This window comes from Oryctolagus cuniculus, chromosome 11, assembly GCF_051225735.1.
Source record: "Oryctolagus cuniculus isolate XC-2025 breed Fujian yellow rabbit chromosome 11, ASM5122573v1, whole genome shotgun sequence".
Classification (NCBI taxonomy): Eukaryota; Metazoa; Chordata; class Mammalia; order Lagomorpha; family Leporidae; genus Oryctolagus; species Oryctolagus cuniculus.
This window is the reverse complement of record NC_142877.1, coordinates 18,370,731-18,398,480: the sequence shown is the minus strand read 5'-3', so window position 1 is coordinate 18,398,480 and position 27,750 is coordinate 18,370,731. Positions and strand designations below refer to the sequence as shown.

General features: G+C 44.9%; 1 long non-coding RNA gene across 5 annotated transcripts in view; it reads right to left on the bottom strand.

Annotated features, from left to right (window-relative positions):
* The window catches only part of LOC108176599 (uncharacterized), a 218,218-nt gene that overhangs the window by 133,286 nt on the left and 57,182 nt on the right, over positions 1 to 27,750 (bottom strand). Inside the window, exon 2 of one of the 5 annotated variants that reach the window (XR_016215839.1) lies at positions 5,312 to 5,434. The exons of the other annotated variants lie outside the window; for them this stretch is intronic. This is a non-coding gene — a long non-coding RNA (uncharacterized LOC108176599). Of the gene's footprint in view, positions 1 to 5,311; positions 5,435 to 27,750 lie in introns of those variants that run through there. 5 annotated transcript variants of the gene reach the window in all.

Sequence of the window (27,750 nt, the reverse complement as noted above, 5' to 3'; positions counted from 1 at the left end):
AGTGCCGCAAGGCAGAGGATTAGCCTAGTGAGCCACGGCGCCAGCCAAAGATTATGTTTTAAAAGAGAAATAAGAATATTTTGGAATTATTCATTCTTAGTGAACATACTATGGCTCAAAACTAATTTCTTCCCTCCTAAGTGCACATAATGCCAATACCATTCAAAGGATCATTTCTAGCTAACTGACAAAAACTGGCCTTCAGGCCGGCACTGTGGTGCAACTGGTAAAAGCCACCACCTGTAGGGCCAGCATCCTGTATTGGGCACCAGTTTGTGTCCCAGCTACTTTATTTCCCATCCAGCTCTCTGCTTTGGCCTGGGAAAGCAGTAGAAGATGGCCCTAAGTCCTTGGGCTCCTGCACCTGCATGGAAGACCTGGAAGAAGCTTCTGGCTCCTGGTTTCGGATCGGCACAGCTCGGGCCATTGCGGCCAATTGCAGAGTCAACCAGCAAATGGAAATCCTCCCTCTCTCTCTCTCTCCCTCCCTCTGTCCCTCTCTCTCTGCCTCTCCTTCTCTCTGTGTAACTCGGAATTTCAAGTAAATGAACAAATAAATCTTAAAAAAAGAAAAAAAAGAAAACTGGCCTTGAGCCCACGATTTCTAGAACCCAGGTTTGAAAATCAAGATAAGATGTGCCCATCCCCAGTTCTTTGGTGTCCCACCCCTGTCAGTTTCTCAAATAAGACTGGAGGATCCCACAAACACTTGTGCAAGTCCTTTCAAGACTATGGACTATAATTCATGTGAGATTGGGACTTGAATTCATTAAGAGCAATGAGGTGTGCCTCCTGCTCTCTCCTATCTCCTATCTGAAGTTGCAATCTTTCCAGAATAAAGTCCTCTCACCTTGATGAATTGAGCAACTTGGCACTCTCTCCAGTAACTGTCAACACTGTACCCTTGTCCTAACGCCGTGGAATTCCCATCTTTCCCCATCATCTATCACCAAGCAGCACAATAAAAATCCCCATTTGTATTTTTGGTGGTTTTTTTCCAAAAACCTTCTCTCATCTTGAGTTTAGCCTTTCTGACACAGTTCTCACATGGGTCATTTCTCCAGATTTCTTAATATTTCTACTTTAAAATCCATGCCCATCAGATAGGATGCAAAAGAGCCACATTGCTTTCTAATTCACCAATATCAAGATTATACAATGAAAGGAACATGCATTTTGGGATCAAGTTCACAGAGACATTTCTCAGTATCTGCATGAGATTTGCCTCTAAAATTGGGGTAATGGTATCTAGTTACTGTCATAGAACTGTAAATCCAAGTAGGCAGGCCCTTGTAGGCATACTTTTATTGGATCCCTTGGGCAGTTTCCCTGCAGTGAATATAGAACATTGCCTGTTTCTCTCTGAACTCGAGATCTCACATACTTTAAAACAGATGAGCACATACCCACCAAATTTAGATTTAGTTCTTTGTGGTGGCCCAACATAAAATGTAGATTATGAAGCAAATATAATATTCTCTTTGAAAACCCAGGGGCCTTTTCAAAATATATGTAAGTTGCCTTCCAGAGTAGAGATACCCTTAGGGTGTGTGGAGCCATAATTAAATTGTGTTGATGTGGCTTTATCAAATAATCAATTTAATTTTAAAACATAATACAAAATTCATTGGCCCACATGAGATAGAGACTTACCAATGAAGACCTAGGATAATGGGTGGGGAAGAGGTTAATAGCGTACTTGTTTATTTTCCAATCGATGCACATGAACCTTCTTCATAATGTCCAGGCGCTGTCTCTTCTTACTTACGTCCAGGAGCTTTCCAGTGTTGGTTTCAGTGTGTCATGAGGTGTCCTGACATCTGATTAAACACTACTTCATGGTATGTCAGAGTGTTTCTAGACAGTTTAACATTTGAATAGGTGGATTCAGGAAAGCAGATGGCCATTCCCAACACGAGTGGGCATTGTCCAGTCCTTTTGAGGGTATGATTTTAAAAAAAAAAAAAAAGGTGAAGGCAAGAGGAACTCAGCCCTTTTTCTTTCTGCCTTCTTGGTTGACATGGGGCATGGGACTTCTCCTGCCCTTGGACTGGGATTTATACCAACAGCTCCCTGGTTCTCAAGCCTTTGGACTCAGACTGGGATTATATACCTGGTTTTCTTGGTCTCCATCTTGCAGACAGCAGATCAAGGTACCTCTTAGCTTCCATAATCATGTGAACCAATTCCTCATAACATGGAGATACTTTATAAAGTTCATGGAAAATGGAATTAAAAGATAGGCTTATTGGGGCCAGCAATGTGGCACAATGGGTTAAGCTACTACCTGCAATGCTAGCATCCCCTTTGAGCATGGTTTCAAGTCCTGGCTGCTCCACTTATGATCCAGCTCCCTGTTAATGCACCTCGGAAAGCAGCAGATTATCACCCAAGTGCTTAGCCCCTGTTACCCATGTAGGAGACCAGGCTGGAGTTCCAGGCTCCTACCTTCAATCTGACTCAGCCCTAGCAGTTGTCGCCATTTGGGGAGTGAAACAGCAGATGGGAGATCTCTTTCTCTCTTTGTATCTCCCTCTCTTTCTGTAAGTCTTCCTTTCATATAAATAAAATAAATCTTAAAAACATTGTTTAAAACTTTTTTAAAAGTTTTAGTGAAAAAAACTTGAAATTCATGCATATTTTCTCATAATACATTTTTATGAACTTTCTGAAAATCCCTATGTATATACATTTGGATATGTTTACATACACCCAGAGAGAGAGAGGGAGAGGAAAGAGAGAGGGAGGGAGAGGGAGAGAAAGAAAGAGAGAATGCTTAATAGTTATATTTCTCTGGAGAATCCTAACCACTACACTTTGTGTATTTTATTTTCAAATACACTGTTTCTGGCTAGTTCTATATCTCCCATGAGATACAAATGCAGTAACTGTTTGCTCACAATGCCACAGCATTTCAGACCCTGCTTGTTTGGAAAGAACATAGATCTCTGTGCCTATGCGGCTTCCTATAGTATTTGTAGTGCTAGTGGCCTCATTACTCATGAATCTGCATCCTCTGTCATGTCACCTATGAATACCAGCTCCCAGTGACTCAAAGGTTGTTAACATGCTCGTTGATGAAGACTATGAATGCACGTCTTACTCAGGATATGCAGGGAAATGTGAATAATTGATTTTTCATCTCTGCCAAACTTGCCACCCAGACGTTTATAACCTACACATAGAAAATTCTTTCAACCAGTCATGCCTAGAACTTTTCATCTGTTATCACTGCCTTTCTAGAAAGTGATCTTTTCACTGTTAACCACATTACTGTGTTCCACTCATAGGCATTGGTAGAAAGGATAGGTGAGGGGCCTATGGTGAAAGAAGGGTGGCCCCATTTATGAATGCCTGCCCCTCTTCCACCTAGCTGAAGACCAACACCAGAGAGCACATCACACAACCATCTGTGCACATCAGTGCAAAAGGCCCATTAGCCATCTCAAAAGCATGCAGAACAGAAAATCATGGCCACCTCTAGAGGACATTGGAGGACATCCTGACATGTGGTGAGGAGTCTGTCTGGGAGGTAAAGTGACCACCCTGGGTGTCAGCAGTGAGGGCTGCGTAAAGGCAAAGCAACAGTGGTAAGAGATGGAGTTTGGTAAGTCACCAGGGGTCATAGGTCAGCAGACCCAAGGAGAAAAATGCTGGAAGATGGGAAAACTAAGCAGCAGGAACAATACACAGAAAGGCATGGAGCAAGCACCATATGGTCTCTGTGACTGAAATCACATATATGTGTGGAAGGGTAGGACAGGAGGCTGAGCCCAAGAGCAAAGCCAGAGCTTATTGGCTTTGCAAGGCAAGGTAGAGACTCCAAACTATAAGCCATGAGGACCTCATATACTACCTCAAGTGGAAGGATGACATGAATGGATTAGAATTTTAGGAAAACCATTGTAGCAGCACAAGGACAGTCAAACCAGCAGAGGGAAGACTGGTAATTGAGAAACCAAATAGAAGAAGATTATTTTAATGATCCAGCAGGATATGAAAAAAGATGGAACTAATTCGGATAAGGAGTTGTTGGGCTGGGGAGAACAGGGTAGATTATAGACATGTTTCCGAGACAAACAGGGTGTTGTGATTAATGGACATAAGAGTGAGGGTCAGGGAGGAGACCAGGATGATTCCCAGGTTCTACCCATGGTGACTGAATGAGTAATGATGTCATTCCTGAAACAGGGAACGGAGGAGGAGCAAGTTTGGCAGGAAAGAGTATCAATTCAGGCTGGGACTTGCTGAGGGAAAGAGCAGCAAGACACAGAAGAGAAGATCCCCCAAGACAGAGAGCGCATGCAAAACTCACGTGAAGTTTGAGTTGGAAAGGATCATAGAGCCTGTAGAGAGAATTCTGGAAAAAGAAGAGAATTCTAGAAAATCTGGAAACTATGAAATTAATTTTTTGTGGCAGTTAAAAGTCAGAAGACCGAGGGACGAGCATGTATCTTCCAAGTACTGGAAACCACACCCAGATCCTCGGCCAAGTTTTCATAATCAACTATCCACACACACCCTATTCCTTCTTTTCTTTTCCAATGATGACAACAAATGCAACCTGCATCAGGACTGCATTTACAAAGCCCCTGTATGAAACTTCTCTTGAGCCTAACATGGGTGCCCTCTTGAGTCAGCGAAAATGAACCCAGCACTGGGTTTATAGAAGGCTGACCTGAGGAATATAGCATAAGTTGTCATAGAATATTGCCAAGGGATTGGTCCTGGGGGAAAATCAGTCACAGCTGCTAGCCCAGAAGAGGGTGATTCCAGGAGCCTGGAACTTAGACCTAAATAGGTAAACAAGAGCTGGCGCTGCGGCTCACTAGGCTAATCCTCCACCTTGCGGTGCTGACACACAGGGTTCCAGTTCCGGTCGGGGCACCGGATTCTGTCCCGGTTGCCCCTCTTCCAGGCCAGCTCTCTGCTGTGGCCAGGGAAGTGCAGTGGAGGATGGCCCAAGTGCTTGGGCCCTGCACCCCATGGGAGACCAGGAGAAGCACCTGGCTCCTGCCATCGGATCAGCGCGGTGCGCCAGCCGTAGAGCGCCAGCCGCGGCGGCCATTGGAGGGTGAACCAATGGCAAAGGAAGACCTTTCTCTCTGTCTCTCTCTCTCACTGTCCACTCTGCCTGTCAAAAAAAAAAAGTAAATTCATATATAATTGTTTAAAAAAAATAGGTAAACGAGTACAAAGCCTTTAGCTTTCCTTTTGTCTTCCCTATTTTCAAATGGAGAAACAGGCCAAGTGATTGGAAGGACCTTATTCAAGGAGAAACTCTATTCAATGAAACCAGCTGGCCATATTAGTGTGACTGTATTTTCTGAACGTGGTTAAAATATCTTACTGGGCAGAACATTCCCAAAGCTTCTCTGCTAATTCAACCGGGTGCCTCGTTCAGTCCACAGTGCCTTCAGCTCATCTGGAAGTCCTAGAATAGCATGGGAAGTAGAGAAGAGATAGAAGTCATCACCCGTCACAGGGATCTGTGGACTGTGATCGCCACATATCCCCTCCTCCCTGAGGCCACCAGGATTTATCAGTGTCCTGGAAGGGAGGTTTGGGGTCATTTAATGATCATGATAAGGGAACCCAGGGGGAGAATCCAAACGTGTCTTACAAAGAAGCTTTTTCTTGAAACTCGCTTGTTTGAGGATTCTTCCCCCCCATGAAAACAGCTGCTTTGAGGCGGGCAGCTTCGTAGCTTCTTCCCTGACATCTCTGCCTCGAGTCTCAGACCTTGTCTCAGACCTTCCCTGTGACAGCTACAGGAAGAATCTTGCTAAGGCAACCTCTGGACCACACCACTGTCTGCTGTGGTGCACCCAGGACACTGTCATCTGCACACAGCTTTGCAGGGTGGACAAGACCCCCGCCACAGCCTGACCCTTCAGCCCTTCCAGCCCCTGCTTCTCCAAGGCTCCCCCATGGTTCTGTCACCTCGGGTATCTTCTAGTTCCCTGAACACACCAGATATTTTCATGCTCCATTGTCTTTGCAATACTTCCTGGAATGTCATTCTCTCTGATACTGATTTAAAACAATACCTGTCTATTCTTATTTGCTTAAATATTTTGTGCCTAGATTTTGAATTCCTCATGAACCACAGGTGGTGTCTCACCTTGCTGTCCCCAGCAGGTACTGCAGAATTCATACATGTGGTGGATGAATGCCCGTGCACTGATCAGACCGCTTGTCACAGGGAGGAGGGGGAGGAAGAGGGAGAGTGGCTGTGAGTAATGCGAGATGAGCCTCCTGGCTAGAGTGCAGGAGAGGCACACTTGACTGTGACAGTGAAGTTCTGTAGGGGTTATGCTTCCACCCAGTGAAGCAATCCATCTTCAGCTCAAACCAAACTCTTCCTACCAGGCTAAGACCCATCCCCTTCATGCAGGGAGTTTAGAAGGCTAGGTCACAGATGGTAGGTATAGGAGGAAGTCCATTAACTAAACAGCCAGGACAACCACTTTCCAGAACACATTAGAGGAAGTAAAGCTCCTTACTTAGGACTATCACTGATGGCCCATAAAATAAAATTGGGGCACAAACTTAAGCAGAACCTGGGAATTTTCTGCAAATAGTGCTGTAAATCCAAGCATAGGTGAGAAGAACAAGGCATCTTCACACTGAAGTCAGAACAAGTGTCCCCAGGGAGAAAAAGAACACAGCCCATTCTCTTGCCCGTTCCTAGCCTTGAGTTTTCACCAGGTACTTACTGAGGGTGAAATGGAAGCTTATGCAAAAAACTCACACTCTAGCATGGGTAATTTTTCTACACAATTATCTATGAGTTACCAATAGAGGTTTATCATTCTAGAACATGAGCTCAGTATTCTCCACAAACACTTTTGTTGACTACATAAGGTCGTAAGTTGTGGAGTATCTCCAGTTACTACTTCAAGATACCCAAGTTGAGTGTCTTCTACCTGACACATGAAAACAGGATTTGGATGTCCACATGGGACATTCATTTAACAACTATTTGTTGAGCACCTACATGCACTTGATACTAGGAGTATAACAACAAATGAGCGGGGTCCGGCATTGTGGCATAGCAAGTAAAAGCTGTGACACTGGCATCCTATCTGGGCACTGCTTCATGAACTGGCTGCTCCACTTCCAATCCAGCTCCCTGTCAATGGCCTGAGGAAAGCAGTGGAAGATGGTATTTGGGCCCCTGCCACCCATGTGGGAGGCCCAGAAGAAGCTCCTGGCTCCTGGTTTCAGCCTGGCTCCAGCCTGGCTCATCTCTCACCATTGTGGCCATCTGGTGAGTAAACAAGAAGATGGAGGAGCTCGCTCGCTCGCTCTCTCTCTCTCTCCTTGTCTCTCTGTCTCTCTGTCTCTCCCTCCATCTCCATCTTCCCCCTCATCCTCACACTTCTGGCTTTCAAATAAATTAATTAGATATTTAAAAATAATAGTAATAATAAATGAGAGCTCCTATTTTCTGGGAGTTGATTGCCTAAGAAGGAAAGAAGACACTAACAAGCAGTCAAACCTGCAATACAGCACACTCAGTATTGTAGTGGGGAGTTAGAGGAGCTCCAGAGACACAGGGAAGAGGCCAGACCAACAGGGCAACAGCTTTCCTGGAGGACTGATGTCCATGCTGAGACATCCCATTAGATAATGTGGAGGGAAGTGGAAGACGGAAGAGTGTCCCTGGCAGAATGCACACTGGATAACTACACATGCTAAGATCTAGAAATGAGAGCAGGATGGCCTCGTTTCAGGGAACCTGAAAAAGACAAGGAAAATCCATTTTTCAGACCAGCAAACTGAGGCCCAGGGAGGAATAAGAAGTTTGCTCAAAATACACTGGATAAATAACAGGGAATTTAAGTCCTGGTCCCCTGCTTCCTCTCACTCTCATCTCCAAGAGCCCTGGTAAGGTTGGCAATATTAATAGTTTCTGGTAAGAAAGCAAACCTCAGAGAGGTGGTAGAAGGTACTGGAAACACGTTTGGGGTTGACAAGATTGGACAGGTCAGCACATTTTCTGAGGCAGCTCCCCCTGCTGAGCACCACCTCCCACAACCTCATTCCAAACTTTTAATGAAAAATAAACGTCCCCAGCCCCTGCCCTGTTCACCCGGCCAGACCAGGCAATTACACAGTGTTTGTGTGGCAAGTGGGCTGATGCTGAGAGGCCGGGGCGGCAGTGAGGAATGATGGCAATGAGAGCAGCCAGCTGGCCTGGCGGGGTCTTCCCAGGCCCCCTCCGTCCCCTCTCCCACCGCCCTGTCCACTCCCAAACCAGCCCGCCCAGTGCAGAACTGGACTGCACTGCCCAGGGAAGGCTAAGCCACCAGCAGGCCCCTGGGCTTTGCAAGCAAGGATTGTGAATGCTTTCCAGTGGAATTCCAGCACAAGGCCACAGTGCACAAGGCATAGGGCACCGACCCTCGCTACTCACTGTCCTTGGACAGTGACTCCATCTCTTGGAACTCAGACGTGATCTGTGAAACGGAGGTGACTGCAGCACCCAGCTCAAGGGGCTCCATGAAATCACCCATGTAAAGCGAGTTTACCAGAGCCAGTTACATGACAAATGCTTAAAAACCATAAACATTGGCCTCAATTTTTGCTTTTTATTGAAGTGTAATGAATATACAAAAAAAAAAGCACATATATCATAAGTGCATAGCTCGTTGGTTTTTTACCAGCTGGGCACATCTGTATAGCAGCATCCAATTCAAGAAACAAAATACACCCCAGCATCCTGGGGATTCCCCACCACCACTGCCGCCTCCACCACACACACACACACACACACCCCACACACACACCCCACACACACACACACACAACCACACACACACACCCCACACACACATATACCCACCTCCAGCACACACACCACACACATACCCCCCCCACACACACACACCCACCTCTACCACACACACACCACACACACACACATAGACACACAACCACACACAACCACACACACCCGCCTCCACCACACACACCACACACATAGCCCACACACACACACACCCGCCTCCACCACACACACACCACACACACCCCACACACATACACACACAACCACACACACACCCCACACACACACACCCGCCTCCACCACACACACACCACACACACACACCCCACACACACACACCCACCTCCACCAAACACACACCACACACATACCCCACACACACACACACCCGCCTCCACCACACACACACCACACACACACACCCCACACAACCACAACCACACACACCACACAACCACACACAAACACCACACAACCACACACATACACACACCCCACACACATACCCCCCACACCCCACACAACCACACACACATGCCCCACACACATACCCGCCACAACCACACACACACCCCACAACCACACACACACACACCACACATAACCACACACATACTACACACAACCACACACACACACCACACAACCACACACCCCATACACACACACCCGCCTCCACCACACACACACCACACACATACCCCCCCCACACACACACCTGCCTCCACCACACACACAACACACACACCACACACAACCACACACACACAACCACACACACACATCCCACACACACACCACACACACACACCCCACACACACACCTGCCTCTACCACACACACCACACACACACACATACCCCACACAACCACACACACCACACACACACATACCCCACACACACCCCCCACACACACACCTGCCTCCACCACACACACACCACACACACCACACACGTACACCACACACACCACACACACACACCACACACATGTACACCACACACACACCACACACACACACCCGCCTCCATCACACACACACACTCCACACACACACACACCCGCCTCCACCACACACACACCACACACACACCCCACACACACACACATGTACACCACACACACCACACACACACACACACACCCCACACACACACCCGCCTCCACCACACACACACACTCCACACACACACACCCGCCTCCACCACACACACACCACACACATACCCCACACACACACCCGCCTCCACCACACACACAACACACACATACCCCACACAACCACACACACACAACCACATACCACACAACCACACACACACCACACAACCACACACATACACACACCCCACACACATACCCCACACAACCACACACACACACAACCACACACACCCGACAACTACACACACCCCACACACATACACACCCCACACACACATACCCCACACAACCACACACACACCCCACACAACCACACACACATGCCCCACACATACACACACCCCACACACATACCCCACACAACCACACACACACACACACGACAACCACACACACCCGACAACTACACACACCCCACACACATACACACACACAACCACACACACATACACACCCCACACACACATATACCCCACACAACCACACACACACCCCACACAACCACACACACACCCCACACAACCACACACACACGCCCCACACACATACACACACACCACAACCACACACACACACATACATACACACACCTTTCTGGTTAAGACTGCCTTCCAAAAGTAACCCCAATCCTCACTGCTAGCAACATAGATAAATTTGCTCTGCCTATGTTAAAGATGGTACTATTCGTTCTGTTACAAGCATTTAGGATGTGCCAAGATGCTGCATACGTTCCCTTACTTGTATTATCTTACTTGGTCTTCACAGCAGCCCTCTGAAGTAGGTGTCCCAGATGAAGATCTAGAGAAGAGCTTACGGAATTCCCAAAAATGACAGTAAAACTAAGTCAACTTAGCAAGGTCATTACCAACAAGATCAAAATACAAAAATTGATTACATTTCTAAAAAGACCATTTGAAACTGAAATTTAAATATCATCTATAAAATACCTACGGATACATTTTAAAAATATAAAATACTAAGAGATAGGGGCTGGTATTGAGGCACATCAGGTTAAGCTACCATCTGCAATGCCAGATCCTATACGGGCACCAGTTCGAGTTTTGGTTACTCCACTTCGAATTCAGCTCCCCACTAATGTACCTGGGAAACCAATGGAAGATGTCCCAAGTCTTTAGGCCCCTGCCATCCATGTAAGTGACTAATATGAAGCTCCTGGCTCCTGGCTTCAGCCTGGCCCAGCCCTGGCCCTGGTAGCCATCTGGGGTGTGAATCAACAAATAAAAATCTCTCACTCTCTATCTCTACCTCTAATTCTGCCCTTCAAATAAGTAAATAATTTTAAAAATATACTTTGAGATAAACTTAACAAAATACCAAGAACTATGCAATCCAAATTACAAAGCATTGTTGAAAGTAAATAAAGATTTAAATAAATGGGAAGATACACTGTATTCATAGATTGGAGGAGTCAACATTGTTAAACTATAAATTTACTTCTTAACTGACCTATGCTTTTATTGGAATCCCAATCAAAACACCAGCAGTTTCATTAAGAAATTGAAAAACAGATTCTAAAATATACACGAAAATGCAAAAGATCTAGAAATGCTAAAACAATTTTTGCAAAAGGAGAACATTTTGAAAACTTACAGTAGCTGATTACAAGACTTACAATAAAGTTATCAGAATCCGGACAGTGTGGTACTGGCATAAGAACAGCCCAACAGAACACAATAGAGAGTCTAGAAATAAGCCCCTACATCGAAGGTCAGGTGTTCTTAGACAATATGGCAAGGTAATTCAATAGGACAAGGATAGCCTTTTTCACAAATGGTGCTGGAATAATTGGACATGCATATGAAAAAATTAATATATATAAACAAGAAGAATCTTGGCCTTTGCCTCCACCACATGTAAAAATTAATTGAAGTATTGAGCACAGACCTCACTTTAAAGCTAAAACTATGGGGTTGGCATTGTGACGTATCAGGTTAAGTAGCCACTTGCAATGTGGGCATCTCATGTGGGAGCTGGTTCAAGACCCAGCTGCTCCACTTCCAATCTAGCTCCCTGCTAATGCATGTGGGAAAGCAACAGAAGATGACCCAAGTGGTTGGGCACCTGCACTTGTGTGAGAGACCAGGAAGAAGCTCCAGGCTCCTGACTCCAGCCTGGCACAGCCCTGGCTATTGCGGCCATTTGGGGTATGAATGAGCAGATGGAAGATCTCAATCTTTTGCTCTCTGTCTCTGTCTCTCTTCCTCTCTTTGTAACTCCGCCTTTCAAATAAACAAAAAAATAAATATTTTTTAAAAAAGTTAATTCATCATAGTTCTCTAAGAAACAAGATCTTTTTAACTCTGGGATCTGGAATAGGCAAACATTTCTTACACAGAATCTAAAAAAAGACTCATTTTTTTAAATGATAAATTGGGCTTCATCCAAATTATGAATATCTTTCTTTTTACCATCATTAATATAACAAAAAAGCTGCATACTGGAAAAAAAGTTCATAATACTTGGTCTGCAGCAAAAGACATATCCAGAATATTTAAAGACTCTTTCAGCTCAATAATAATGAAATAGCCCAGATTTTTTGAAATGGGTAAAGCACTTCTAAAGAAAAGATATTCAAATAGCTAATATGCACATGAAAAAAAAAACCAATAGTCATCAGGAAATGCAAGTTAAAAGTAAAATAAGATAACATGGCACACCAATTAGAATGGCTAAAATTAAAAAGACTGACAACACCAAGTGTTGACAAGGAGGTGAAGCAACTGGAATTTTTGCACACTGTTGGGAGTGTGAAAGAGTGCAATGCTTTGGAAAACAGTCTGGCAGTCTCTTAGAAAGTTAAAAGCACATCATACAACCCCACAATCTCACTTCTTGATATATATACCAGGAACAATGAAGACAGATGTGCAGACAACAACTTGTGCATAAATGTTTACACCAACTTTATTCATAGTAACCAAGAACTGGAAAGAACTCCAATTCCCACCACCCAGGGAACAGATAACATGAGTTGTGGTCTAACCCATACAATGGCATCATATTCAGCAATAAAAAGGAACACTGACATACACCACACCCACCTTGCTGAACAGAATGAACCAGAACACAAAACAGTCAAGACTGCATGGTGTTAGTTATAAGCTCTAGAAGGGACCACTTTAATCTAAAATGTTGGAAAGCAGATCAGTGGCAGCCTGGGGCGAGGGGCAAGAATGACAGAAGAGTCATGAAGACATTTTGGGTGATAAGAAAATTTCATATATGATTATGGTGGTAATTGATGGGTGAATGGATGCATTAATTGGTCATTTAAAATGAGAATATCATGCTATATAATTATGCCTTAATTATTAATAATTTTTTAAAAACAAGCAAATAATGAAACTGTAGGTTTTATCATTGTTATTTCCCAAGAGCAGTGCTGAACTCTTCATGTGTATCATTTTGTTTAATCTTCTCAACTTCCCTCTGATGTGCACACACTAACATGATCCCCATTTCACAGAGGAGAAAACAGAGGCTCTTGAAGAATGTGGCCAAAGTTCTACCACTGATAGGTGATCCAGGATTAACGTGTGTTGCCTTCACCAGTGTGTATCCTGCCTCCAACACACAGAAGGCCTCTGTGCACACTGAAGTAGTTTTCATTCAATAAATGGTTGCTACTGATGTGTTCTTGTGTTGTTGTTTGCAGAGGTGGTGTTTAAAATCCATTCCTGGGAGTATCAAGTCATCGGCATGTGGGGAGAGTGTCGGGCACCAGCTGGATGAGACAGATTTCACCAGACAGCTGGGCAGGGAAACTGAGGCAGCAGCCGTGTTGAAGGAAAAGGTGCACACTCAGACTAAAGCATGGAGAGTGTGAGCATCTCACGAATACACACACTAGGCATGGAGCCAGAGGTAACAGAGACAACTCGAAACTCCACCCAGAGTGGGGCTGAGGTTTTCAATGCACTTCCTGTGCTGGTCACTACGGATCACAGATTGGGCAGGGCTGAGTGGGTGGAACAGCCCAGACAGCCTGGCTTGGCCGGTGTGGCTGTCCACACCCCAGTCACTCTAAGACAGGTCACTTTGGGCAGAATAGGAAGCTTGTACATCGTTGCTTCTCCCCTTTTTAATACCAGGAAGGGTTCTCTTTGGAAATTTACCTGCTTCTGTGACTCTGCAGTCATAGAAGGTGAGCTCACACCCTGTAATCATGACTTTGGTCCTGAAACAATTATTCATCCAGTGTACTTAAGATTGGTGGCCCATGCTCACTGGGTGACGAGCTTTCCCCCCAGTCCCTCTCCCCACCAGTTCTCTCCTGGCTCACTACTTTGCTGGTTTTGTCAGGCACAGTTGCATCCCAGTTAGAGGGGCAAGTGAGAGAGAAGGAAACCAAAGGGTGAGAGACCCAGAAACACTCCTTTCTCCAAAGTCTCAGACAAGAGAGGCTTTTTTCAATGCATTGCCATTTCAAGAGTTGTACACAGAATTGCCGGACCCAAAAACAGGGGGCCCTGGTGATGAAGCTTCTGGGCCACTGCAGGAAATATTTAAAGGCTGTCACTTGAATCGGCCCCCAGTCACCACAGGAGTGCCCTGACATGCCCTCCATCAACAGCGTCTTCCCAGCCTCTATCTGGACTCCAAGTAGCCACGGGTACAAGGGAGAAGTCCCCATGTTGTCCTCTGAGGCTCACTGAGAAGGCATCATCCGTGGGCTGTCTTGACTTTCCTCTCTTCATGTCTTCTGGAAGAACGTCAGGAAGAGAGAGGCAGCAAGTGTGGTGGCAGAGGATGAAGCTTAAGACCTATGCGGATTTTGAAGGACTTCACTGGCTAGCTCAAGTGTTAGGACAATATGGCACCACGGAAGAACCCCAGACAGCCATGTCAGAGCTATGCTGTAGATAACGGTCTAGCAGCAGAGTGGGAACTGGGCCCAGCTCAGACCAGGATGAGATGATGAGATGGGCCTGAGACATCAGCAGTCCTGAGGAAGAGTATGAGATGGGGTCCGACGGGAGAAATTAGTCAATTTTATATGCAGTTGTCCATCACCTTCTCAACAGCCTTGTGCAATTTGGTGAATGTATGTTACAATGAGTCCCAATCTCCAAAGTAGAAGTCAAAACTCAAATGATTTCCAGATGCCTAAGCCACTATGCCACCAAGGCATGATCGGTTAGACACTCCAGGTGGCACGTGGACCATGGGAGGAACTGGCTCTGTTTGGGGCTCAGTTGCAGTTTGGCTCCCAGGTTTAGGGTGGTCCAGGTACCGTGTCAAACTGCCAACCCAGAAGCAGCATCAGTACTGATAGCAGCAATGGTTTGCAATAAAGTCAGGTCTCTGGTGTCTGTGCTCAGTGACCATTCAGCAACAGCAATCACGGTTTGACCACTGAGCCAGCTCTGCAGTACGGTTTGGGTTGTTCTCAGAAGCTTGGCCTCGAGTCAATTTCTCTATCTCATCCATCAGTTCTGGGGTTACCCAATAAACCTTGCTGAATTTCCAGATATGTGTTCTGTCATTTGCAACCAAAAAGCTGGGCTGCTACAATTTTTAGCCATGTAGCAGTATTATTAAGAGGATGCAATGACCAAGTGCACCACCAAGTAGACAGGGACACACAGCAGACACTGGGTAAATACTTGAAATGCTTGGTGAACGGCTGCAGGGGAGAAGGAAAGAAAGAAGGGAGGCAAGGAGGAGGAGAGAGAGTGTATGTAGTATAAGACAGGAAGGGGTGCGGAAGGAAACACAGATTTCAGACATGACATCTGCGTGGATGGTGGTGCTATCGCTGAGACATGAAGACAGAAGATGGAGTGGGTTTGAGAAGATAATGATTCATGTTTAGGAGTGCTGAATTCCGGCACATCCAAGTACAAGTTTTCAGTTGAAAGCTGGATATGCAGATTCAGAAATCAAGAGCCAGCCAGGGCAGCAGATGAAGATTTGGGGGTGACCAAGGTAGAAAAGGAAGTGAGCTTAGCAAGGGAAGAAACTTCCTGGTGCGATGAGGAAATCACAAAAAATTGGAATTCTGAAAGAAAAAACAATGACAGTGCTTGAAAGATGGCTTTGGAAGAGTCGCTAACGTAAGAGCCGGAGAGAAACCAGCACCTCTCGAGAGAGTGGAGCCTGGTGAACAGATGCCTTTCTGCTCTGCCTGCACCGTGCATGCGCCAAAGCCCTCACATTCCCAGCCTCCCGTGCTGTGGGTGGCGGATGGTGCATGGTGGTGACCCAGCTGCTCGCACCCACCGACGGCCCGGTGCGGAGCGGGCAACTCCTGTTTGTCGTCTTTTTTCTCCTCTCAGCGGCTCCAAGTGAACCATTAGCTTTGCCCCATTCATGTGCCGAAGACACTGAGGTTCAAAGACGTGAGGTCACGTGCACAACTTCCCACAGAGACAAGTGACCCTGAGACTAGCTCAAGAGAGGCTGAGGTTCTGAACCGGGCGGCAGGGAGGAAGCTCCGAGGAGAGCAGCCAGTGAGCTCCATGTGTCACCAAAGCCCAGAGCTGCTGCTTGCCCGATGTCACCCAGCTGTGACGATTTCTAAGCCCAGGCCGGTCTACTTTCAGGATCTGATGAGGATGACAGTCACAATGCTGGCAACAACACTAGCAACCATGACAACAACCACTGCTGGCCACACATGCAGGGTACTCACCGTAGGCCAAAACCAATGTGCTCCATGCATTATCTCACTTAATCACCAAGGGGGCATCACAGACTTCCCTTCCACCAAGAGAAGGGAGCTCAGCCACCATGTGCAGTGTTAACTCTGCTAGCGCTCGGATCTGGCAGTGAGTGTGCAGGACAGAACACAGGACGGGCTGCCCAGCCCGGCAGCTCCCGGGTCTGCCGACCCCAGGGCGGCCCCAGGGAACAGACAGCCCTGCCCAGCAAGAGAGACATTCTTCCCAGACAAACCGCAGAAGCGTCTGGGAGCTGCCGTCTCCTGCCCTCTGTGACTTGTAGCAGCTTGTGCAGATCTCTGGGGGTGAGGTGATCCAGCTCTGGCCGTGCTGTCCCCAGTGCTAGCGAGGAAGCTGCCCTGGGTGCTGTGGAGTTCATCTCTCCAGGCCTGCCCAGACCCAAGACAGGCACTGATGTACAAGATAGCAGGGTGGGCAGAAAAGAGCAAGTGAACAGCAGACTCGGGAGGAAACTTCAGCACCACTGTGGTCCTCTGTCCTAGGCTTTTCTCAGTCTCTCTTCCTGCTGGGTAGTTTACTGCCTTGCCTTTTATGTCATATTTGAAACAAGATTTCAGTAATCATCTCTGCAGAAGGTACTTGGCTTGGTGGGAATTCCCAGTGCCTACAGGGGTGCTTGCTACAAAGGGGAATACGTATCAAATGTTTATCAAACCCTTACTATGTATATGGACCTTACATTCATCATCTCCATTAACATTCACTGTAACTCTATGAAGGACGTCATGTTATTATCTCCATTTTACAGACGAGCAAACTGAGGTTCAGAAAGACAAAGTGATGCAGTAAATGTCACACAAATAAAAGGTGGCAGGCACAGAATTGGACTGGGGCACATGCTCTTAACTATCCCACTATGATGCCGTGTGGAGAGAGAGAGCAAGAGTTGCCTAACTGGTGGAGACGTTTGGGAACCTTGGCCTTGAAACTTCCTTCTATTGTATGAACAAGGTGTGATTTTGATGAAGGAACTTCAAGTCTCTGAGCCTCAGTGTCCCAATGACAAAAGGTAGCTTTGCAATAGCAAACAGAACGCTGTGGACATGCAACGCATACGAACGCTGCCTGCCGGGTGTCTGCGAAGGGGGAGCTCCCTGGGCAGCTTCGTGCATGTGTGTGCACAGGCTCTTGCACATGCACGTGCCTAGTGGAACTCACGTCTGCCTCGTCTCGAGAGCCCTTGAGTGTGCCCAGGGGAGCAGGAGAGCTACCCAGCGCGTTCACTGCCTCCACCTGCCTGCCAAGCCTGAAGCCCTTGTCTTCCGCGGCTGTCAGTCTGTGTCACCAGAGCAGAGCTCAAGGCTGCTTCCAAGCCCGAATGCATGTTCCGCCCCGCCCCCTGCCCACTGACCCCAAACACCCACCTCAGAGATTTGCTGGGGACCAGAGATGGCCTCTTGAGAAAACACAGCTTCAGACAGGGTGGGGACAGGAGGGAGGGCTTCTGCTCAGAGCCATATCCTACTCTCTCAAGACCCTACACAAGGCAGGGCCTTGGCTTGGCCCTGGATAATGGGTGCTCCATAAGCACGTGTTAAAGACATCGACAACCCTCCCGGGCCACTTTCACAGGCTTCATTTCACAAACGGGGAGACTGAGATTCCTAAAGCTTAAGTGACTTACACCAGGGTACACAGCACATAAGACAACCAAGACAAGATCCTGATCCAGTTCCATCCTACACCAACACCTGCCTTTACTCCCTGTGCCCAAGAAGGCAGCACTCTTGAGGCACCAGGCCAGGTCATGACGGGGAGACCAGCCTCCCTCTTGGTGGGAGAGACCGGGTAAGAAGGCACTGTCTCAGCCCAAGATCACGCTAGAGAGGAGACCGACTCGGAGGCCAGCTTAGCAACGCTCTGAGGAGTGTCGTTCTGCCTGCATGCTCAGCTTATCAGTAAGCTGGCCTAGCAGGCCCCTCTCTCGGGCTGGCGTTCCAGGTGGGGAGCTCCGCACCTGCAGGTGTGTGGATGGCAGATGAGGGTTTGCTGACCAGCAGGCGGTAGGGCTGGAGAGGAGGGCGGCCACTGAGTCCCAAAAGTTTGGTGAAGCCGCCTGTGCATTTCTCACCCAGACTTGAGGGCTGAAAACAGCAGAAGTGTATTCTGTTGTATTTCTCATGGCCAAAAGCCCCAAATCAGTTTCACCGGGCTGATGTCAAAGTGTCACAGGGCCACACTCCCTCTGTTCCTCACCTCTCCCAGCCACTGGAGGATGCCAGCTCCCCCTTCTTCCCCCACATCCCTCCTGCCTCTGCCTCCGTGGTTCTGTTGCTTCATTCTCTGTGTGTGGTCAGGTCCCCCTCTGCCTCCCTCTTATAAGGAGACATGTGATGGTATTTAGAGCCCACCCAGATAATCCAAGATAATCCACTCATCTCCAAATCCTTCACTTAATCACATCTGCAAAAACTCTTTTTCCAAAAGGGGAAAAAAAAAATGTAACGCTTACAGGTTTCAGGGATTAGGACCAGATACCTCTGGGGGCCATTTTCAGCCTCCAACTTCTTCTAGATAAGCCTGTACTTTACCCAGGCGGAGAGGGGAGCCCTTGGAAGTTTCACATGGCACCATGCCACAGTGAGATTTATTTTCTAAAGCAAATGTGGATTTTCTTGTACATCCCATGGCAAGTCCACTCCCTGAAGAGTCCCAGACATTTAGAAGTTTTGGTCTCTTGTGGTTCCCTGTTCCCAGTACCCCCTTCCTGCCTGATGATGATCTTTAACACCTCTACTTAAATCCATCTTCCTTGATCTTCACTCCGTCTAAAGAAATTCACTCAGAGCATCTGTGTGCATCGATGTCTTTCCTGAAGTTGTGCTGTGCCAGAGGGAGTGGACATCGCAGAACACAACCCACTGTCAGTGCTAACACCTGGCGCTTGTGCATCCTTGGGCCCCTCCGGCCACCAGGCCTCTCTTGCTGGCTTCGTTCTTCTTGGCCTTTATCCTCCTGCCATGGTCTCTGGTTGTCTCTATTCCCTGGTGCCACTTCCTTTCTCTCTGCTCTACCCCATGCCCAAATTCCTGTCATTTCTAAGGCTGGGCGGTTGAGAGAGGTCTTGCCCTCTCCAAGTGAACTATTATTTTTCTAAGCAAGAGTAACTACCCTCCAAAAAGAACCTTGAAACTAGTAGTTAAAATAAGAATTTTTCGACTCATTTCATGTATGTGTGGGCACGTTTTAGTTAAATACATTTAGAGGGACATCATATATGCAAAAACGCACATGCACACACACACACACACCCCAGAGGTCACAGCTCAGCTCAGTTCCAACTTGAAGAGAGCATGTTCTAAAGTCATCACTAAGACCAACCAACCCATCTGGTTTCAGCTGTGGTTGGCAGTGGGTAATTAGCATTCAACCGAATGCCCAGGCCCAGTGTTCTACTGTGCATCCCAACAGACTGCCTCACAGCAAGAGGTTCTGCTTTGGTGTAATTACCTACTCCTCGCACACCAGTTGCCCTGGTGTGATGTCAGCCCCTCCACATTGTTTATTTTAATTAAAAAAGAAATTGCAGGTCTTAGGTGCTTGTAATTACAGCCCATGAACTAAATTGACTGCGGCCCCTAATTAACCTGAAACATGTCTACCTGGCTGGAGGTGTAAGTTTGGACTTGACTGGTGCAAGGCACTGTGTCGGCACTGAGAACCGCTGGGGAAGACCAGGTCGAGATCAGGATGGAGTGCTCCCCCTCCAAAAACAGCCACACCACAGACTGCATCCCCCAGACCACATGTGGACTTGGTGTCATTTATAAACATAACCCATTCCCACAGAACACATTCAGCAAAGAGGTATTGGTACCATCTCAAAAGCAACTAATGAACCCATACAAGAAAAATAAAAAGACAATACAACACAAGAGAAAAACTCAGCTCAATAGGTGCAAAAACCACATTGACAAAATCTAACTGGATAAAAACTCTCGACCTGATAAAGGTCTCTGTGAAAAACTCCCAGCTAGCATGATGCACAACAGTGCAGCCATGGATGTTTCCCCCCAAGATTGGGAGTGTGACAAGGATGTCTATGCTCGCCACTGCTATTCAACACTGTCCTGGAGGTTCTAACAAAGGCAATTAGAAAGGAAAGGGGGTATACACATCTAGATTGGGAAGGAAGCGATAAAACTATCTCTGTTTTCATATATCATGTAGTCTTAAGTGCAGAAAATATGAATGAATTCACTTTTTAAAAAATATACCTAATAAGTGAGTTCAGCAAGACCGCAGGATGCAAGAGCAATAGAAATCAGTTGTATCTCTATACACGTGCAAAGAACAATCCAAAAATAAAATTAAGAATTCGTAGCAGCATCAAAAACAGTAAAATAGGAATAATTTTACAACTGAAAAAACTTGTGCTCTAACACTATAAAACATTGTTGAAAGAAAGAAAACCCATAAAATCCAAAAACATTCCATGTTCATGGATTGAAGAATTATTGTCACTACAACAACAGTGTTTCTCAGATTAGTTTGTAGATTCAGTCCCTATCAGAACACCAGCTGGCTTCTTCACAGAAATGGACAAACTGATCCTGAAATTTATACATAATTGCAAATGCCTTAGTATAGCCAATTCAATCTGGACAAAAACAAAGGTGGAGTCTTCCTGAGTCCCAAATTCAAAACTTACTATAAAGTAAGCCATCAAGGCAGTGTGGTACTGTCACCAGAATAATTTAATGTACAGATTGAAGGAGCTGAATTGAGAGTCCAGAAACAAAGGCAAATGGGGTCAACTGAGTCTGACAAGGGTAGGAAAACCATCCAGCTGGGAAAGACCCATCCAACCAATGGTGCTGGGACAACTCACAGTCTCAGACAAAAAAATGAAGGTGGACCTGCCTCATGCCGCATACAAAAATTAAAATAAATACCTAAATGTAAGGGCTAAAACCATAACAAAAAAAATTAGAGGTAATTTTTAGATTTTAAGCTTATAGAATATTATGTCAATTTTTTTAATATCACTATGTGGATGTTTTAAAATTTAATAGACATTAAAATTGTACATACTTACGGGGTACTATGTGATGTTTCATTACATGTCAGCACCGTGTAATGCCTAATCTGGGTAAATATATTTATCTTTTCCATTATTTCACATTTCTTTATAATCAAGGCATCCAAAATCCTGCCCTCTAAGTTTTATTTTTAGATATAAGTACACAGTACATTATCTATACTCACACACAGAACTCCAGCACTTCTTACTCCTATTACCTGATACCCAGAAATCAAACTTTCTCCACTCCTCCCTCTCACGTCCTTCCTCAACCTATTGTAAACACCATTACATTTTTTTTTTTTTGACAGGCAGAGTGGACAGTGAGAGAGAGAGAGAGACAGAGAAAGGTCTTCCTTTGCCGTTGGTTCACCCTCCAATGGCCGCCGTGGCCGGCGCTCTGCAGCCGGTGCACCGCACTGATCTGAAGGCAGGAGTCAGGTACTTATCCTGGTCTCCCATGGGGTGCAGGGCCCAAGCACTTGGGCCATCCTCCACTGTACTCCCTGGCCACAGCAGAGAGCTGGCCTGGAAGAGGGGCAACCGGGACAGAATCTGGCGCCCTGACTGGGACTAGAACCCGGTGTGCCGGCGCCACAAGGCGGAGGATTAGCCTAGTGAGCCGCAGCGCTGGCCAATTATATTACATTTTTAACCTCTATAAAATCAGCTATTTTTTAGACTCCACATATGAATGAGATCATTTGATATCTGTCTTTCACTTAACATAATGACCTCCAGTTCTATCCAAGTAGTTGCAAATGACAAAATTTCAGCCTTTTTACAGCTGAGTAATATTCCATTGTCCATATGTTCCACATTTGTTTTATCCATTCATTGGTCAATGGACGCTGGGGTTGTTTCCATTTCTTGGCTAGTGTTAGTAATGCTGCAATAAACACAGGAGTTCAAATGTCTCTTTGCCAGTGGATTTCATCTCTCATGGATACACACCCAGGAGTAGGATTTCTAGGACATACGGTAGTTCTGCCTTTAGCTTATTGAGGAAACCCCACGCTGCTTCCACAATGGCTACTAATTAACATTCTCACCAAGAGTGTGCCAAGGTTCCTTTTATTCCACATCCTCACCAGCGCATGCTATCTTGGTCTTTTGATATTGATAACAGCCAACCTTACTGGAGTGAAATATCTCATGGTGGTTTGATTTGCATTTCCCTCATGATTAGTGACATTGATCAGTTTTTCACGTTGGTCATTTGTGTTTTCCTTTGAGAAATATGTCTATAGCTACTGACCATCTTTTAATTGGAGCATTTATTTTGCTTTGAGTTGTCTGAGTTCCTTTCATATCCGGGATATTAACCCTTTGTCAGATGAATGCCTTGCAAACATTTTCTCTCATTCTGTAGGTTGATCATTTCCTTTGCTGTGCAAAAGCTCTTTAGTTTAATAAAATCCCACTTGTCTACCTTTGCCTTTATTTTCTGTGCATTTAGGGTCTCAGGTTGAAAATTCTTGCCCATTCTAATATCCTGAAGTGTCCTCCCTATGTTTTCTTCAATAACTTCAAAGTTTCAGGTCTAACATTTAGGTCTTGGATCTGCTTTGAGTTTATTTTCATACATGGTGAGTGACAGGGGTCCAGTTTCATATTTTTCATTCAAAAAGCTTCTACTGTACTAAGTACCATTTTAAACATCTTAAAAGCTATAGCATGCTAAACCATCATGAGCTTAACAGCCAACTTAAAGAATGAAGCATAATCAATACAATGAAGCATGATCAATGCTTTGAACTAGCCTGAGAAACACTCAGAGATGATCAAAGTAAGAATACACAGCTGGCCGGTGCCGCGGCTCACTTGGCCAATCCTCCTCCTGCGGCGCCGGCACCCGGGGTTCTAGTCCCAGTTGGGATGCTGGATTCTGTCCCGATTGCTCCTCTTCCAATCCAGCTCTCTGCTGTGTCCCAGGAGTACAGTGGAGGATGGCCCAAGTGCTTGGGCCCTGCACCCACATGGGAGACCAGGAGGAAGCACCTGGCTCCTGGCTTTGGATCAGCACAGCGCACCCGCCGTAGCGGCCATTAGGGGAGTGAACCAACGGAAAAAGGAAGACCTTTCTAATTCTGCCTGTTTAAAAAAAAAAAAATACACAGCACCCTTAACAGGAAAACACAAATTTAACAAAATTATCTCAGTGAAGTTTTCTTTTTATCTTGGTGAATATAAAAATAAAGTTGTATCTGTCATTTCTGATGCAAATTTTTCAATAATTACAGATTTCAGCAAATTACATGTACAAGTCTTATGGCCAGTTTTCCTTTGCTTTGCTTTTAGATGGGGGGAGATTGATTTAAAAGATTTCTGTGTCTATTAATAGTACTAACTCTTATGCTGAATTTGCTTGAAATATGTTTCCAATTTTTATGTTTTCTTTTACTGCTTATGATAACATTTTAAGACACAGAAATTCTCTTTTTTCAGTGCCAAATATATTATTTGTATCCTTTAGACTTTTTCCATTGCTTTTAGGCTTAGAATGCCTTTCATCATCTGAAAATCAGCTAAAGATTTATTAAACATTATCCTGGTTTTTAATGCAGGTGATCTTAACTTCCTACAACTCTGTATTAAGTAACATTTGTATATTTGTATATAGCATAGCCACCCAAAGAACTGCCTGTATTTTTAAAACTTAAGCTTTTAATCCATTTATAATTTAATCTGGGAGATAAGTGAAGTTCAAATGTGACTTTTTTCCAACATTCATTGCAAAATACATCCCTTTTGGGGCCGGCACTGTGGTGCAGCAGGTTAACACCCTGGCCTGAAGCACTGGCATCCCATATGGGCACCAGTTCAAGACCTCGCTGCTCCACCTCCAATCCAGCTCTCTGCTATGGCCTGGGAAAGCAGTAGAAGATGGCCCAAGTCCTCACACCCCTGCACCATGTGGGAGACCACGGAAGAAGCTCCTGGCTCCTGGTTTCAGATCGGCACAGCTCCAGCCATTGCGGCCAATTGGGGAGTGAACCATCGGATGGAAGATCTCGCTCTCTCTCTGTCTGCCTCTCCTCTGTGTAACTCTTTCAAATAAATAAATAAATCTAAAAAAAAGAAAAGAAAAAGAAAAATCCATCCCTTTCTAAATGACTTTTTTTTTATATTCTATTAAGTGCACAGGTACTCTAGCATGTATTCGAAACCACCTCTTTATTCCATGGCATCCTATTTTAAACTGTGGCATGCCACATTGCTTTAACTAGAATACATGTGAAATACATTTTAAATACATTCTCACTTTATTTTCTTGGGACAGGAGTCAGAGCCTAATGAAATTCAGAATTACTTTGAAAATCAAAAGTCAAAGTTATGCTAAATGTATGAATTAATGATATAGGACTAACATTTTTGAAAAATACCATCTTTCCAATCAGATATGTGGTTGTCTTCCCATGCATTCTTCCTTTTTTATGCTCCTCAAAATATGCAGGTATTTTAATTACTTTACATTTTATAATAGAAAGTTTTGAATATGCAAAAATGTCAAAAGAACTTTATAGTAAACATATATATAGATTCCACTATTAAAACTTTACTTGCTGGGGCCAGCATTATGGTATAGAGGGTAAAGCCACCACTTGCAATACCAGCATCCCCTGTGGGCACTGGTTTGAGTCCCGGCTGCTCCACCTCTGATCCAACTCCCTGCTAAAGCACCTGGGAAATCAGCAGAGGATGGCCCAGGGCTTGGGAACCTATACCCACGTGGGAGATCCAGAGGAAGCTCCTGGCTGCTGACTTCAGCCTGGCCCAGTCCTGACCTTTGCAGCGATTTGGGGAGTGAACCAGTATATGGAAAACTTTCTCTCTCTCTCTCTGCCTCTCTGTAACTCTGCCTTTCAAATAAATAATTAAATCTTTTAAAAAACAAAAAGATTGCTTTGCTTGCTTCCTCCTCATTTACCTGTCCATTTATCCACTCATCGATTCATCTTGATTTTGGGGGTGCACTTAAACTTGATTTCATATACATCAGTACACATCCCCCATAAATATTTCAGAATACATATCATTAACTAGAGTTCCGTATTTGTTTACAGCTTTTTTTTTAGTGATAAAATTTACATAGGGTGAAAGACACAAATCCTTTTTTATTCCCAGATTTATTTATTTATTTGAAAGGCAGAGTTACAGAGAGGCAGAATTAGAGGCAGAAATAGAGGTCTTTCATCTGCTGGTTCACTCTCCAGATAGCCACAATGACCATAGCTGCACCAATCCAAAGCCAGGAACCAGGAGCTTCCTCCGGGTCTCCCATGCAGGTACAGGGGCCCAACAACTTGGGCCATCTTCCACTGCCTTCCCAGGTCACAGCAGAGAGATGGATTAGAAGTGGAACAGCCGGGACTTGAACCAGCACCCATCTGGGATGCTGACACTGCAGGCAGAGGCTTTACTGGCTATGCTACAGCACTGGCCCCAAGGCACAAATCTTAACTGAGTTTGTTGAGTTTTTACAAATGCATACATCGATGTTCCCAAACCTCTACTGGGAGACAAACATTGCATCATTGCAGAAAATTTCTCATACCTCTTCCCTGTCAATGCTCATCACCTTCTCAATCACTATTCTGATTTTATTCACCATGATTAATTTTTCCTGTTTTAGATATATACAAATGGAGTAGGTTCTCTTGTGAATGGCTTCTTGCACATGCCAAAATATTTTCAGATTCATCCATGTTTCCTCGTGGTCAGTAATTTGTTCCTTTTTATTCTAGAGTAGTGCTCCATTGCTTAGATGTACTATAATTAGTTTGTTTGTCTTCCTGTGGATGGACACACAGGCAGTTTCCTGTTTTTTGCTATTACTAGTGATGTCCTACTAGGGCCAGTCTTGTACACACACTTTTGTAAACACATAGTTCCAGTTTTCTTGGATGAGCACTTGAGAGTGAAACTGCACAGTCAGAGGTTATATATGTCTTCAGATTTAGGTAAAATTGCCAAACTTTTATCAAATTCTTACCACAAAGGATGAGAGTTCCAGTTGCTCCACATTTTAATAACATTTGGGATTCATAGTCATTGTAATTTTAGATATCTTGAAGGGTGTTGAAGGATATTGGATTGCAGTTTGAATCACACTGATACTTGATAATATTAATTAAGCATTTTAGTTGAAGGATTGTAGTTTGAATCAGACTGATACTTGATATTAAGCATTTTTGTATGTGTTCATTGTCCAGTTATATATTGCCTTTTGTGAAATGCCTGTCCAATTCTTTTGCCCATTTTATTGGGTTTTTACCTTTTTATTGTTACATTGTAGGAGTCTTCCTATACTCTGAATGTGATACATTGTCAGATAATTGTTTTACTATTATTATTCACCCAGTTTGTGGATGTTCTACTCATTTTCTTAATGGTACCTGTCTTTGAACAGAAATCTTCACAGTATGATGAAGTCTAATTTATCACTTTTTTTCTTTATGTGTTATATCTGAGAAACTTTGCTTTTCCCTACATCATGAAAATAGTCTCCCATGTTTTCTACCGACAGCATTATGGCTTGTGTATTATATGAAACAGGAGTTAAACTCCTTTCCCAGGACGATTCTAGCATGATTAACTCAAAGACTTTCCTTTCTGCCTTGAGTTGCTTTGTTGCCTGTCAAAACTTAGTTGATTGGTTGAGTCTATTTTGAGCTTTCTGTTCCATTCCCTTAATCAGTTTGATTTTTATGCCAGTACCAAAACTTTCTTTGTTATTGTTTCCAAGTGAGTCTTGAAGTCATTTGAAGCTCCAACTTCCCTCTTCTTTATCAAGATTGCTTTTGATATTTCAGTTGCTTTGCATTTCTATATGAATGTTACAGTCACTTCTTCAATTTCTGCAAAAGGCCTCTTGGAATTTTTATTGCAATTATTTTGAATCTATTTGTCAATTGTGGGAGATTTAACTTCTTAACAACACTCTATCTTCATGTCTGTAAATGCTTATTGATTTTGGTCTTCTTTAATTACTCTCAGCAAGGTTGCATTGTTTTTCATTATAGGGGTCTTACACATTCTATTAGTTTTAATCAATA